General features: G+C 35.3%; 1 long non-coding RNA gene across 22 annotated transcripts in view; it reads right to left on the bottom strand.

Moving 5' to 3' along the window:
* The window catches only part of LOC147831572 (uncharacterized), a 112797-nt gene that overhangs the window by 31096 nt on the left and 68045 nt on the right, over nucleotides 1-13656 (bottom strand). For all 22 annotated transcript variants that reach the window (XR_015521977.1, XR_015521971.1, XR_015521964.1 and 19 more), the window contains 3 exons: nucleotides 11562-11694; nucleotides 11131-11359; nucleotides 7227-7492 (listed from right to left, as the gene is read on the bottom strand). This is a non-coding gene — a long non-coding RNA (uncharacterized LOC147831572). The remainder of the gene's footprint in view (nucleotides 1-7226; nucleotides 7493-11130; nucleotides 11360-11561; nucleotides 11695-13656) is intronic.

Genomic DNA, 13656 nt, shown 5'->3' on the forward strand with positions numbered 1-13656 from the left:
ATATATATATATATATATAGTTGAAGTTAGAATTATTAATAGCAGTAAATAATACTTTACTAGATATTTTTTAAGACACTTCTATACAGCTTAAAGTGACATTTAAAGGCTTAATTAGGTTAATTAGGTTTACTAGGCTGATTAGGGTAATTAGGCAATTTATTGTATAATGTTGGTTTGTTCTGTAAGCTATCGATAAAAATATAGCTTAAAGGGCCTAATAGTTTTCACCTTGAAATTGTGTGTTTAAAAAATTTAAAACTGCTTTTACTCTAGCCGAAATAAAACAAATAAGACTTTCTCCAGAAGAAAAAAAATATCATCAGACTTACTGTGGAATCTACCTGAAACTGTTAGACATCATTTGGGAAATAGTTAAAAAAAGAAAAAAAAATCAAAGACCACACAACAACAGAAAAAAAAGTATTTTTGCTGAAACTATGTGTATGGTCTGTTTCCCATCAGAATTGCTTTGCTCCATCATAACCCACTCAAGCTTGAGGATATTCCAGTAATCCTCCTGCTTCACCTTCTCCTCCACACCACAATAACTTCACGCCACAACCTATTTACTAAACTAACCAGGGGTCCGGGAGTTCTCAAACCACCCTTTTTCATGCTTTTCACACAGAGAACAGTAATAATAGCACACACCGGAGGCTTCTGCTGCAACTGGAGGAATTACATCATGCTAAATTTTGCCCGTCTTCTGCCTGCGCTCTTTCCCCATTTATTTGACAAACGGATGAAAGTACTTGAGTGGTTTTTATCGTCATCGCTATAGAGGCCTCATCACACTTGTACAGGCTCTTTTGTGACCCGAGAGAGAGAGAGAGAAGAGCCTCTAATTGTTTATCATTTAAGCACAAATCGAAGCACTATCACATGCAGACCTTTAAGGAGGTGTTTAAAAAACAGCCGCGCTCACTTGAGAGTCTAGAAAAATACCGTCCTCAAAACAGCTTTTGTAACAGAGGCCAGCTAGTGAAGAGCTGTCCAGGTAAACCTCTGTCCTCTGAACTCGAAAAGGTTCTCTCATGCAGAGAGTAGCCAGTTCGTTCCCAGCTCGAAAACAGATTGGATGGTGCATTGGTGCCGTGACCCGGATGAGAGTGAGGTTTAGGGGGGTGAGTGTAATAGAGGCCAGCTAGTGAAGTGCTGTGCAAACCTCACTTCTCTGAACCCGAAAAGGTGCTCTAGTGACACTACAGGCCATGGACTTTAAACTCATTGTTAGAGCAACCGACTCTCCAGTTTGATCCCAGCTCGGAACGGGTTGGATGGTGTAGGACCGGTGGGGATTACACTTTCAGTGGCACAATCAGAATATTATTAAGCTGCGACTATACTTCTGTGGGCATATAAAACAAAAATTATAACTTTATTCTACAGTTTCTTCTTCTCAGTTTCAGTATATTGTGCGCATTCAAGAGCAGTGTGCACCCTAATGCTCCCTAGAAATTAAAGTTATTTTTATTATTAATAGTTTTAGGAAATCTATAAGCTAGTATCCTGACAAAACTCATGTTTAGAAAATATAAAACTGATATAAACATGTCACTATCTTCTAAATGGATCGACAATTTGTTTCACATCACTTCATACTTTAGTTTCTCATCAAATACTTTAGTTTCTTGACCAATCAAATGCTCTCTTGCATCTGACATGCCCCGCCCTCTTCAAGATGTTTTTCATTTGCTTTTCATTCGATGTCCCGTCCTTTCGTCATTTTTAAGTTGCGATTACATCAAACATCAAATTAAAAAACACACATTTCGAAGCACTTTATGAAATCTTTAAAAATGTGCGCAATATACTGACACTGAGGAGAAAAAAACTGTTTAACAAAGTGCTTATTTTGGTTTTATGTGCGCACAAAAGTATTCTCGTAGCTTAATAAACTTGATTGAACCGCATATTGTCTCTTTTAAGGATGTTTAATTTGGTAATTTTCTGGACTTTGAATGTCTGTTTCTTTCTATGGAGGATGAGGAGAGTTCTCAGTGGTTTGAAATGACACGAGGGTGAGTAATTAATGACAGAATTTACATTTTTACAAAATAAACTAATACTTTTTTGATGAACATTAAACTCTAGAAAACTCTAGAACTTTTGCTGGCTTATGATTAATAGCGAGTGCGTCTCTATAACCTCAGGTTATGACAAACGCGTAATTGGTCTGGTCGACTGGGTTTCATCTCTCGGCAGGTTGCAATCACTTTGGGGCCTCAAAAGAAAATGTTTCAGATTGGACTTACTCAGAGTGTCATTTCTGCTAATGAGTCGCCCCATATGCTGATTAACTCGTCTGGCCGAAAGCTCAGTCGGGAAATACATTCGATGGCCTACTGATAATCACCCTGCACGAACTGAAATCTAAAAACAAGATCTTCTGAAATCCACAGACACGATAAAAAACGAGGAAAAGAGGAGTGAAAATGAAGAGAAACATGATCTGTTCACAATTTTTTTTTCAGCAGTACTTTGTGTTATTTGCGGAACTTTTCAGCTTCGCTAAGTGGTTCTTATAGGCTTGTAATCATAGGAGAAACAATTTTAATGCTATGTGGCAGGAGTATTGGCTTTTTAGCTGATCAGAGTGAAAATCAAGAGAATCATGGACGCTGATCATAATGCGTTCACAAAAAATTGCTTCTTTAGCAGTTCTTTGTGATAGTTGAGGAACTAATTAGGATTGCTAAGTGGTTCTTATAGGCTCGTAATCATAGGGAAAAAATTTAAGAGCTATATAGCAAGAGTATTGGTTCTTTAGCTGATCAAAGTGAAAATAAAGAGAATCATGAACGCTGATCATAATGTGGTCACAAATAAATTGGTTCTTCAACAGTTCTTTGTGGTAGTTGAGGAACTATTTAGCATCGCTAAATGGTTCTTATAGGCTTGTAAACGTAATATAGCTACATAGCACCATCTTTAAAAATTTAAGGTAGGTGCTGTGTAGAACTTAAATAAACACCACTTCTTTGAGTCCATTCAGCCTAACTGCAGTGTTTGACATGAGAACTTTTAGCTGAGATTAGCGTAGACCCTTGCATCAGATTAGACCATTAGCGTTAGACCTATTTAAAGCTTGACTCTTCTGTAGTTACATTGTCTATTAAGGACAGAAAATGAAAAGTTGCAATTGTGCCTGTTTTCAGACATTGCCCCTGCTTCAGCTACGGTCGTTGATTATTAAGCTAGAATAAGCAACATAGGCTCATTCTGAAAACGTAGCTCTATATACATTTGTGGAGATCGTGAATTATGTAGCCAGAAGTACGTAGGGCTGCATTTAATTTTTTTAATGAACTCTACGGGGCAGTATGACGCCGTTCCTTTTCATGCTTACCAGCTGACCGCTTACCTCCTTATGGATGGCTTTCCCGCTGTTACTAGTTTATCCAGTTAGCTTAACATGTACGTCGGTAAACTTGAGACATAGAGAGGAGATGACCAAGATGACAGGGTTTGAGTCCGGTGAAGAACGGGTGGATCAGTCAATCAGTCAGTCAGTCAGTCAGCGGCCTTTGGTGGATTTACGAGAAAACAGCAGGTGCGAATGGCATTTATGAGAGAAAATACAGATCTCAAAAAGCGCACACAGAGCCCTCTCGTGCATTTGTGTAAACAAAAACTGCAAAAAAAACGTAGCTCCTGGGATTTATTTGATGGTCTCCAGAAATGTATATAGAGGTACATTTTCAGAATGAGCCTGGGTTGGGAATCAGAGAACTGAGAGTATATAGCAATATTAGCCTAGCAAATAGCAACTTTCATGTCCCGTTGGTTTTAGTACATATTGTAACTGCAGAAGAAAACCATAAACAGGAAAATTTTCCAAACTCTTTGTTCATTTTTGATCGCGATGCTAATAGTCTAATCAAATTCAATGAAGTTAACAACTTCAAATAGTAGTATGTTATTTTTTCTAGTACTACGTGAAAAAAATGTGACAATAATGAAACTGGCTTTGTATAATGAGCCAAATTCATTAAAAAATTCTCAGTTTCTCTCTATGTACTGGATTCATAAGGTTTGGGTTTGAGCAAAAAGTTAATATTTGCTTCGTTCAGTACTTTTTACAAATTTACTTATATTTTTGTCATTTTGAGCATTTTTCATTTTTTTCCAGACAATGCCAGTTGGTCAGATTAACAGATCTTTTCATTTGTTGTGATTGAAAACAGGGTTATTCCACCAAATATTGATTTCGTAACTTATGAACTAAATAATTGCCATTGTGTTGTTTAAAAATTGAATATAAAAGTCTGAAAACACTGTTACTTTACAATTATTTAATTCATAATAGTTTACCATGCATATACTATACTATATATTAGTAAGGATGTTTATGAAATGATACTTATATATTGTTCTGTGATTCATTCTATATAGTAAATTTAGTACAAATATTCACAAATTTATTGCCATTTTCAAGAAGTTTCAATGAAACACTGAAAACCTGCAGGAGCGTTCAGCATGAAGCTAGAAGTTACTTATGTGCTGTAAGTGTACAAAAATCCATTGTACTATAATTTTTGTTTCTTGGTCTGTTGATAAGCATTATCCAAAGACTGTTTAAACGTAATGGTCACATGACAGCGCAGGTCTTGACCAATGACTCACAGGGGCATCTGCTATTGTTCAAAGTGTCATGAAAGATTAGCTTGCTAATGTACACAAAGAGCAAGTCAGACCAGCCCGAAAAGACTTCCTTATTTATTTAGCATTACAAGACAAATTGAATCTGCACTCGGACCAGAAAACACGCACTGAACTGTGTCACATTTTTAAATGTAGGGTGATGTTTGACACAGCAGTTTTTAGCAACGTAAATATTGACAAAATACCATGGTCACTGAATCGTAGCTACTGGGTTTTGTGTAAAGCCTTTAAGGCGTTCCTTTTTGGCATCTGCGTAGAAAGAACATCGCAAATATATTTGTTTTAAATAGGTCAGAATAGCAAATATTTTCCTTTGTTTAAACTAAAAATCAGGATATTTGGAAGGTTATTTCTGACATTGTTTTCTTAACTCTTCTGAAGTCTAAAAAGAAACTTAATTGTCTGAAAACATGACAAAAAAAAACTGAAACAATTTCTTGTTGTTTTATGCAAATTAATTTTCTGAATGACAACTTTTTATTATATATTTAAAAGAAATATGTTTTTATGTTTTATTATGTTTTACTCAAAACACAATTCTATATTGTACATTCAGAAACACTGAGAAATTTCAAGTAGTGTTTTAATTGTTTTATATTCATATATATACACAGTTAAAGAGAAAACTATAAGCCCCCTTTTAAATTTTTCAGATTTTTTAAATAAGAGGAATTAATTGAAAAACAAAACAAAACAAGAGTCTAATGATATTGCCTTCAACTGTATATACACTCACCGGCCACTTTATAAGGTACACCTGTCCATCTGCTCTATAACGCAGATTTCTAAATAACCTGGCAGCAACTCAATGCATTATTTAGACATGATCGAGATGATCAGCTGCAGTTCAAACCGAGCATCAGAACGGAGAAGAAAGCTGATTTAAGTGACTTTGAACGTGGCATGGCTGTTGGGGCCAGACGGGCTGGTCTGAGTATTTCAGAAACTGCTGATTAACTGGGATTTTCATGTACAACTATCTCTAGGATTTCCAGAGAATGGTCTGAAAAAGAGGAAAAAATCCATTAAGTAGCAGTTTTGTTGGCGCGAATGCCTTGTTGATGTCAGAGGTCAGAGGAGAATGGCCAGACTCGATTGAGCTGATAGAAAGGCAACAGTAACTCAAAGAACCACTTGTTACAACCGAAGTCTGCCGAAGAGCATCTCTGAACGCACAACACTTCCAACCTTGAGGCAGATAAGCTATAGTAGCAGAAGACCACACCAGGTGCCACCCCTGTCAGCAAAGAACAGGATACTAAGGCTACAATTCGCACAGGCTCACCATAATTGGACAATAAAAGATTGGAAAAACGTTGCCTGGTCTGATGAATCACGATTTCCGCTGCGACATTCGAATTTTAGGGTCAGAATTTCAGTTCAGGCTGGTGGTGGGGGTGTAATGGTGTGGGGGATATTTTCTTGGCACACTTTTGGCCCTTTAGTACCAATTGAGCATCGTGTCAACGCCACAGCTTACCAAGTATTGTTGCTGACCATGTCCATCCCATAATGACCATAGTGTTCCCATTTTCTGATGGCTACTTCCAGCAGGATAACACACCATGTCATAAAGTGTGAATCATCTCAAACTGGTTTCTTGAACATGACAATGAGTTCACTGTACTCAAATGGCCTCCACAGTCACCAGAACTTAATTCAATAGAGCACCTTTGGGATGTGCAGCCGACAAATCTGCAGCAAATACATGATGCTATCATGTCAATATGGACCAAAATCTCTGAGGAATATTTTTAGTACCTTGTTGAATCTATGGCATGAAGGATTATGGCAGTTCTGAAGGCAAAAGGGGGTCCAACCCGTACTAGTAAGGTGTACCTAATAAAGTGGCTAGTGAGTGTATGCTGTTTAACAAAGAGGTTTTTTTCAACACATTTTTAAAAACATAATAGTTTTAATAACTAATTTTGATAACTATTTATTTTAATAACTAATTTTTGATGACTATAATATATAATATAATATTTTTGCAATTTTGCAAGATATTATGCAATTAAAAGGATTAACTGGGTTAATAAAGCAAGTCATTGGGTCACAGTGGTTTGTTGTGTAGCCAGCTGAAACAGAAATTATACAATTTACACAGAAAATTAATAATACTGACATTAAAAATGATTGTATTTTTGTATAAAAAGACTTTTTTTTAAAGATTTAATTTCATTTAAACTAAACAAAATAAAACTTAATAAAATAAAATATAATAGGAAATGCTTTGCAAAAGAAATCTTGCTCTGTTAGTTATCACTTTGGAAATATTTGAAAAGCTGTTTCACATTAGGGCTAGTAAATGTATCTTATTTAATTACATTAATGTATCCTACATCATGTTATCTCTAACAGTGCTCAAATATGCAGCAGTGTGTCATTTTTTTTAAACTAGCGGGCTAATATTTACCGTAGAGTAGCATTTATCAACACAAACATAAACAAGCCAAAATGTAGTCACTGAATGGTTGCCATTGGATTATGTGCAAAGCCTAATAATAGGCGTTGATGTTGACATACTGCACAGACAGTCCTGACACCAGTTTACCTACCCACGCGTACTAATAGACGGCGAGCCGGACAGGCGTGCTGAAGTGCGTCTTGATGTGTGATCCGCCGGCACTGCTGACTGTCATTCTCTGTTAGCTGAGCTGACACTCTCCCCGCTGGGCACCTTGTGAGTGTGTGTGTATCGGCTTCTACAAGCGACAGCCGTGGCGGTGCCAGTTTCAATGCCCTTGTCACCGCCTGGAAATGCTTGACATTCTCTCCGACAAACTCTGCTGCCCTTCTCCGTTTCCGTAGTCCAAATTCAACACTGTGAGGGAAAAAAAGAATGGAGGAAAATGAAAGAAGATGTTTGGCACAATGTTCAAGCTGCTAGTTTACTTACTGTGAAGACGATGTAAAGCTTAATGAAGATAACATAATGTTTTATGTCTTTTGAAGCTAAAATGCAGCACCGTAAAATACCTTCAAATAAATAATGTTTTACACAGCTATGCAGTTGGTTTTGTATAAGGAACAGATCAACAGTTTGTTGCTCATACTGATATAGAAGCACATTTCAGCTTAATAAGAAACACAAATTATGTTCGAGTACATCTTGATTATGATGTCAAGAAATCGTAATTGTGAGATAATAATAAAATACAATACATTATGAAATAAAAAGTCAATTAGGTGCATTTTCGAAAACCCTGGTTAGCCAAATAAAGATTGCAAGTTGCGTTATTACAAACAAAGTTCGTTGATTTGGCGTTTCCCAGATCCATCGTTACAACAAACATTCGCAGACTGCATCACAAACTTGTACACTTGCAACTACACCACTAGAGCTGTAGCTAGAAGCCTAGTTCCTGGCTGTGTTCTTTTCCCAGTTATCTCCCCATGCCCTATTCCTTTCAAACTTTCCAACTTGGACTAAATTTCAATTTATATGGAAAACAAGTGCATGTTTTTATTAAACTAATATTACATTTTTTTATGTGTTACTTTCTGAAATATTACTTATTACACAAAATATGAACAAACGTTTTGTAAATCAGGTTTCAACTAATTTTAACTAAGTTAAGACGATTGAAAAAGTAATTGTGTGTGTTCAAAACTGCATTAAAAGTGCATCTCGAACATAAATGCTAAATCATGGTGGTATCGGGTGACAAATTTATTGCAGTACTTAAAATAAATCATGTAAACAATATGATTTTACAAACCAATATAAAAATACTAAAGTAATGTATAGTAAAGTACTTTAACTAATATAGAGGCTAGTTAATACTATACAGTAGCATTTATCAACAAACTGTTGTAAATAAGGTGTAATACACTTCACTTTATGGTTTGAAAACACTACTTTTTTCCTCTGGTATATTTATACAAATTAATTTGTATAAGTATATTAATTTGCACAGATTACAAATTAATTTATTATAAATTATTTAGGTCAATAAATGTCAGTTTTGTGGTTTGCATTTGGCGTTTGTTGTGCTGCTTTGTTTACAGTTACAGAGCTCAGCATATATAATTACACCCCTCACAAATCTCTCTTTTAAATTCATATTTTTAATAGAAAGCTATACAATTGAAACAGTTGAAATTTGAAAGAACAATATGAAGATAAACCTGAAGTAAATTAAATACAAAGATTAAGATCAGACTATATCTTATAATTATGACTGGAAAGTCATAACTCTAAAAAAAAAAATATTATGAGTTTATTATGAGTTGATTTATTCATTGAAATACATTTTTATTCAAAATTTTACTTTAGTGATTAACATATTTAGACTTAATAACTCTTTGAATTACTTTGAGTTTTTTGTTTGTCAAAATTTTATTTCACAAATAACGTTTAGTATTTTTACATTTCAAAAATTTTTGCCTTTGCTATAATTTTGGTATTTTATCTCAATTTTAACCTACTGACTTTAATAATTATAGCATACTATATTATAATTATAATTTATCTATAAATATATAGATAAAAAGCAGCTTAGATATTCTACAAAAAAAAAAAAATAGGTTAATGACAGATTCATTGTAAATTATGCATTTAAACACAACAATGGCTTTATTAAATAAAACAACCTGCCTTTTTTTTTATTTATTTTAAATTTTTTAAGGGCACCTATTTTACCTCTTTTACAAGATGTAAGATAAGCCTTTTGTGTCTCCAGAATGTGTCTGTGAAGTTTTAGCTTAAACTAATCATCAGATAATTTATTAAGGCCTCCAGAATCTGCCCATTTTTGGTGTCTAAGTTCAGTGTAGCTGTTTTGTAGCCTGTGGCTTTAAATGCAAATGAGCTGCTTCTTCCTGCCCACCACTCTGATGTGTGCATCTCCTTCTCATGCATTATGTCAGATCAATAATATCCAGCTGCAGAGCCGCAGATCCACCAACGCAATTCGTAACTTTTTGATTTAGTGGCTAATTCGTATGAATTTGTATGATCTAGTTCATACAATTTAGTATGATTTGCTCATCACTCAATGACGGTTGGGCTTAGGGGTGGGGTTGGGTTCCACGCCTCCTTTTTAAAATCTTACATTTTCGTACGACTGAACTTGTACGAATTTGTACGAATTAGCCACTAAACTGACAAAACGTAAAATACTTAAGTTTCCTCATGAGATCAGGCTGGACCCACACACGTTTCAGCACACACAATTTAGCACACACGATCTAGGCAGGGGCGAACTATATATGGTTAAGACAGTTGTTAATGTTATTAACGTCTTCTCGGACGTCGTCAATATATTTCATATATTTTGTTAATAAATAGTGTACACAATGAACATAAGTGTATAATATTTTACAAATATGCCGATCGAGACGGGCGAATGGGGAACGTTGTTTCTGATCATTCAATATAATAGACTGAACCGTTTTCTATCTGTCATCATAGACGATCAGTCGTTATTAAACTGACAGAGTCAATATAGCAGATACTCGTTTGCTGTCTTGAAACATTTTTCAGAGATATATGAAAGATCTAAATTGAACAGGTTTAATTTATATAATGGATTGACTATAATGAATTAATTAATAGCAAGTTAATACGTACAAGCTATAATACATCTTTATATGTAATAAAAATCTTTCCATTTAATAAATGTATAACACTATATTATTATTTTACTCCAGCGATTGAACAGTATTACTAACATTTTTTTGTATGAATTTTTTACTCACATTAAATACTATAGTAATTTATTATAATATATTGTTAACCTGCGCCCTATTATTGAGAATTTTCCGGAAAATGACTCAACCCAATATGTCTGTAGCTCTTGCACAAGTCTGGTTTTGTTTGAAATCTGCCTATCAATAAAGCAATGCATATTACTAATCAAACATTTTATTGATATACCTTATTGATTAAACTTTGCAAGTATTCTGTGGACATGTGTAAACATGTTATTATGGAGACATGGCACCTGTCAATCAGATTGGTGGGCGGGGAAAACTGCACTCCCATGTTATGTTGTGGTGGACATTAAAATCACTGATATTTAAATCCTATTTTAATGCCAGTGAATTTAAAAAAGAGACTTATTGTGTTTATATCACTCCAACATGATAGTGGACACACTAAACCTACACACAGTTCTGTCTAAACAGTTAAAAAAAGTTGATCATCATAGGTGCCCTTTAAAAAAATCAAGCCAAAAAGAAATCCCCAAGCTGAGCCAATCTGAGATTGCACTTGCACTAGGTTTTGATTAAATCCCTGAGTTACTTCAGCGCCCATTTAAGAATGTCACCGAGTCATTATGTGACATTTAGAAAGACTTACTCATCTACAGCCTGAGCTTGATTATTACGACACGTTGGTGCGAATGTGGGGTAGACCAAAGAAATCCATTCTCATTTAAAAAAAATGGTTTTAACAAAGCCTTCGCTGATTTACTGAGCCAAATATAACATTACAAACTCAGTATGACGGCTCACCAAAAATTGCCGTCTGCCCTCATGTTAATAAAATCCGCAGGATGCTCTGGCGCAGCTGGAGTTCAGGTAGCTTTAGAGAGATGCTGTTCGCATTAGCTGCATGGGCGGCCAAGGTGTCAGTGTAGCGCGGACTGCATTTGCTGATAAGACGCTGCCAATTCCATCTCAAACACACACACACACAAAAACACACACGCACACACACACACACACATAGGCGCACACACATCTACAGGAAGGAAGTAGCAATTTAGGCAGAGAAAACCACTGGCTGGAGTCGTTTTTGTACATTTAACAAATGGCTTCTGCATCGATGTTTGGAAAGTGTTAGTAATGTTCCATCTACTTTAAGGAAAATATCGATAACTTGACCAGAGGGAGGCGAGGGGTCGTGAGAGGTCAGTTTCAAAGTCAATGTTCTGTGTGAATACCTGTCCACTGGCCTCAGGAAACCTTTAATGACCTTGATTTGAATGGAAATGCATTGATTTCTTCTAGTTTTCCGTCCTTTGTTTGTTAGCGGTGCTTGGTGCGGCAGTTCATACAAGGTGAACTTCAAACTCCCTGCAAAATAAAGAAATGGCATGTCTTATATTGCACATTTATTTTGACAGTTGCTAATAATGCATAACTTATTGATTTCTCTTTTATGCCAAAAATCATTAGAATTCTAAGTAAGGATCATGCTCCATAATGACACTGTACATTTCCTACTGTAAATATATCAATAAAATGTTTGATTAGTAACATGTATTGCTGACAGCTTCGTTTGAACAACTTTGAGGAGGATTCTCTCAGTATTTCAGTATTTCGATTTTTTTTTAACCCTCAGATTCTAGATTTTCATATCTCAGACAAATATTGTCCATCCTAAACACACCATTTGTCAATGGAAAGCTTACTTTTTCAGCTTTTGGAGGATATATAAATCAATTTAAAAAAAGACACTTATAAATGGTTTTGTGGCCCTGCGTCACAAATACAACACCATTAACTTTAGGTATCACTTCTTGCTCATATCTAGGGTTGTACAACCTGTGTAAAACAACTGAAACTTGTGTAATTGTTTATTGTTTTATTGTAATTGTTCATTTATGCAATATGACGTGATTGAATTTGAAAAACCCTGAATTAAAGAACTGATAGCAGAGCTGTACACATTCAAATCATGATAGGGTTTACCATTACAGAAGCGTTTCTCCATTTCATTTGAGAATAAGCTATTATCATATAATGTATACTTAAATAAAAACGTTTAAGCTTCTTCACATCTCGAAAAAGAATTATGACAGAAATATATTACTACTGTAAAAATAAATTTAAAAAACGAGACTTGTTGCGTGTAATTGATTTTAAAAGCGTGAAGCGAAGGCAAAGAATGACCATGTGCCAAGTTGTAGACAAGTTAAAACTACTTTTGCTCTTTGCAGTGCAATATTCATATTTCATTATACTTCAGTTATAACATCTGATAAATCTGCCCTCTTTGAATCAAGACACAGGTGGACAGATAAACAAATGTATGTGTGATTTATGACACAGGCATATCTAATAGCTCATATTGACACATGTTGTCTGCCTATTTACAAATCATTTTGAGAATATTGCGGAGGCGGTTGCCCTCCAATGGCTACCTGGTGAAGCATGCACCAGCGTGACTGAAATTACACAGAGGAATGAGGGTTCTGGCAACTGTGACTGAGCTGCTATGGTTACTACTAATGTTTGAGGGTAGCATATATTATTTTGTACAACAGTTCTGTCCGGTTCTTGAATCTGATTGGTTGACAGCCATGCTATATTCTGCCAGTAACAGCACTCGTTCAGCCTCTTCACCCTTCATTTTAGTGTATTACTCCACCCACATACAGCAACAAGCAGAGGACACTCCTCGGTTTGACAAATATTGCTTCTGTTGGACAACATAATGTACTTTTAAGGCTTTTTAATTGAGAATGTAGTTGTTTAGATTGCAACTATGCAGCTTATATATAAGGATAGTGTCTATTTTAAAATATTTATAATTTCAGAGAGACAGCGAATTGGCAGCCATTAGTCTGTCATACTTAGCAAAGATGGTTGACTTTGTCTATCCACAGATACAGCGGAATTTTAAACTACAGCTGGTCAAATCGTTATTAAACAGGTAAGTACTATTCTAAGTCGATCTCTTTCTTTTGTATGTTGCAGTGCTGGATGTTATTGAGTGTGAGATGGGACTCACATATCAGGAATGTGTGTTGTGTTGGCAGAAAGAAAAAAGAAATGCCTGGATGTGCTTAGCATTTTTCCTTATCGCAAACACAATAGCAATTTGGTAGTGATTGTGCAGCTTTTTTCTGGGTTAATAATTGTGATATCCCGATTGCAACAGAGAAACACTTTAGACTGTAACAGACTGTAATACTGTAAGGAGATATCTCTGTAGACTGCCGTTTTGCCTTCTAATCTTAAAATGTCAATAAAATCCCCCGTTTTGTCATCACTTTAGACATTACGCTAGATAATCATTCAAACACTAGCTCA

This window comes from Danio rerio, chromosome 22 (genome assembly GCF_052040795.2).
Source record: "Danio rerio strain M-AB ecotype USA chromosome 22, GRCz13ab, whole genome shotgun sequence".
NCBI lineage: Eukaryota > Metazoa > Chordata > Actinopteri > Cypriniformes > Danionidae > Danio > Danio rerio.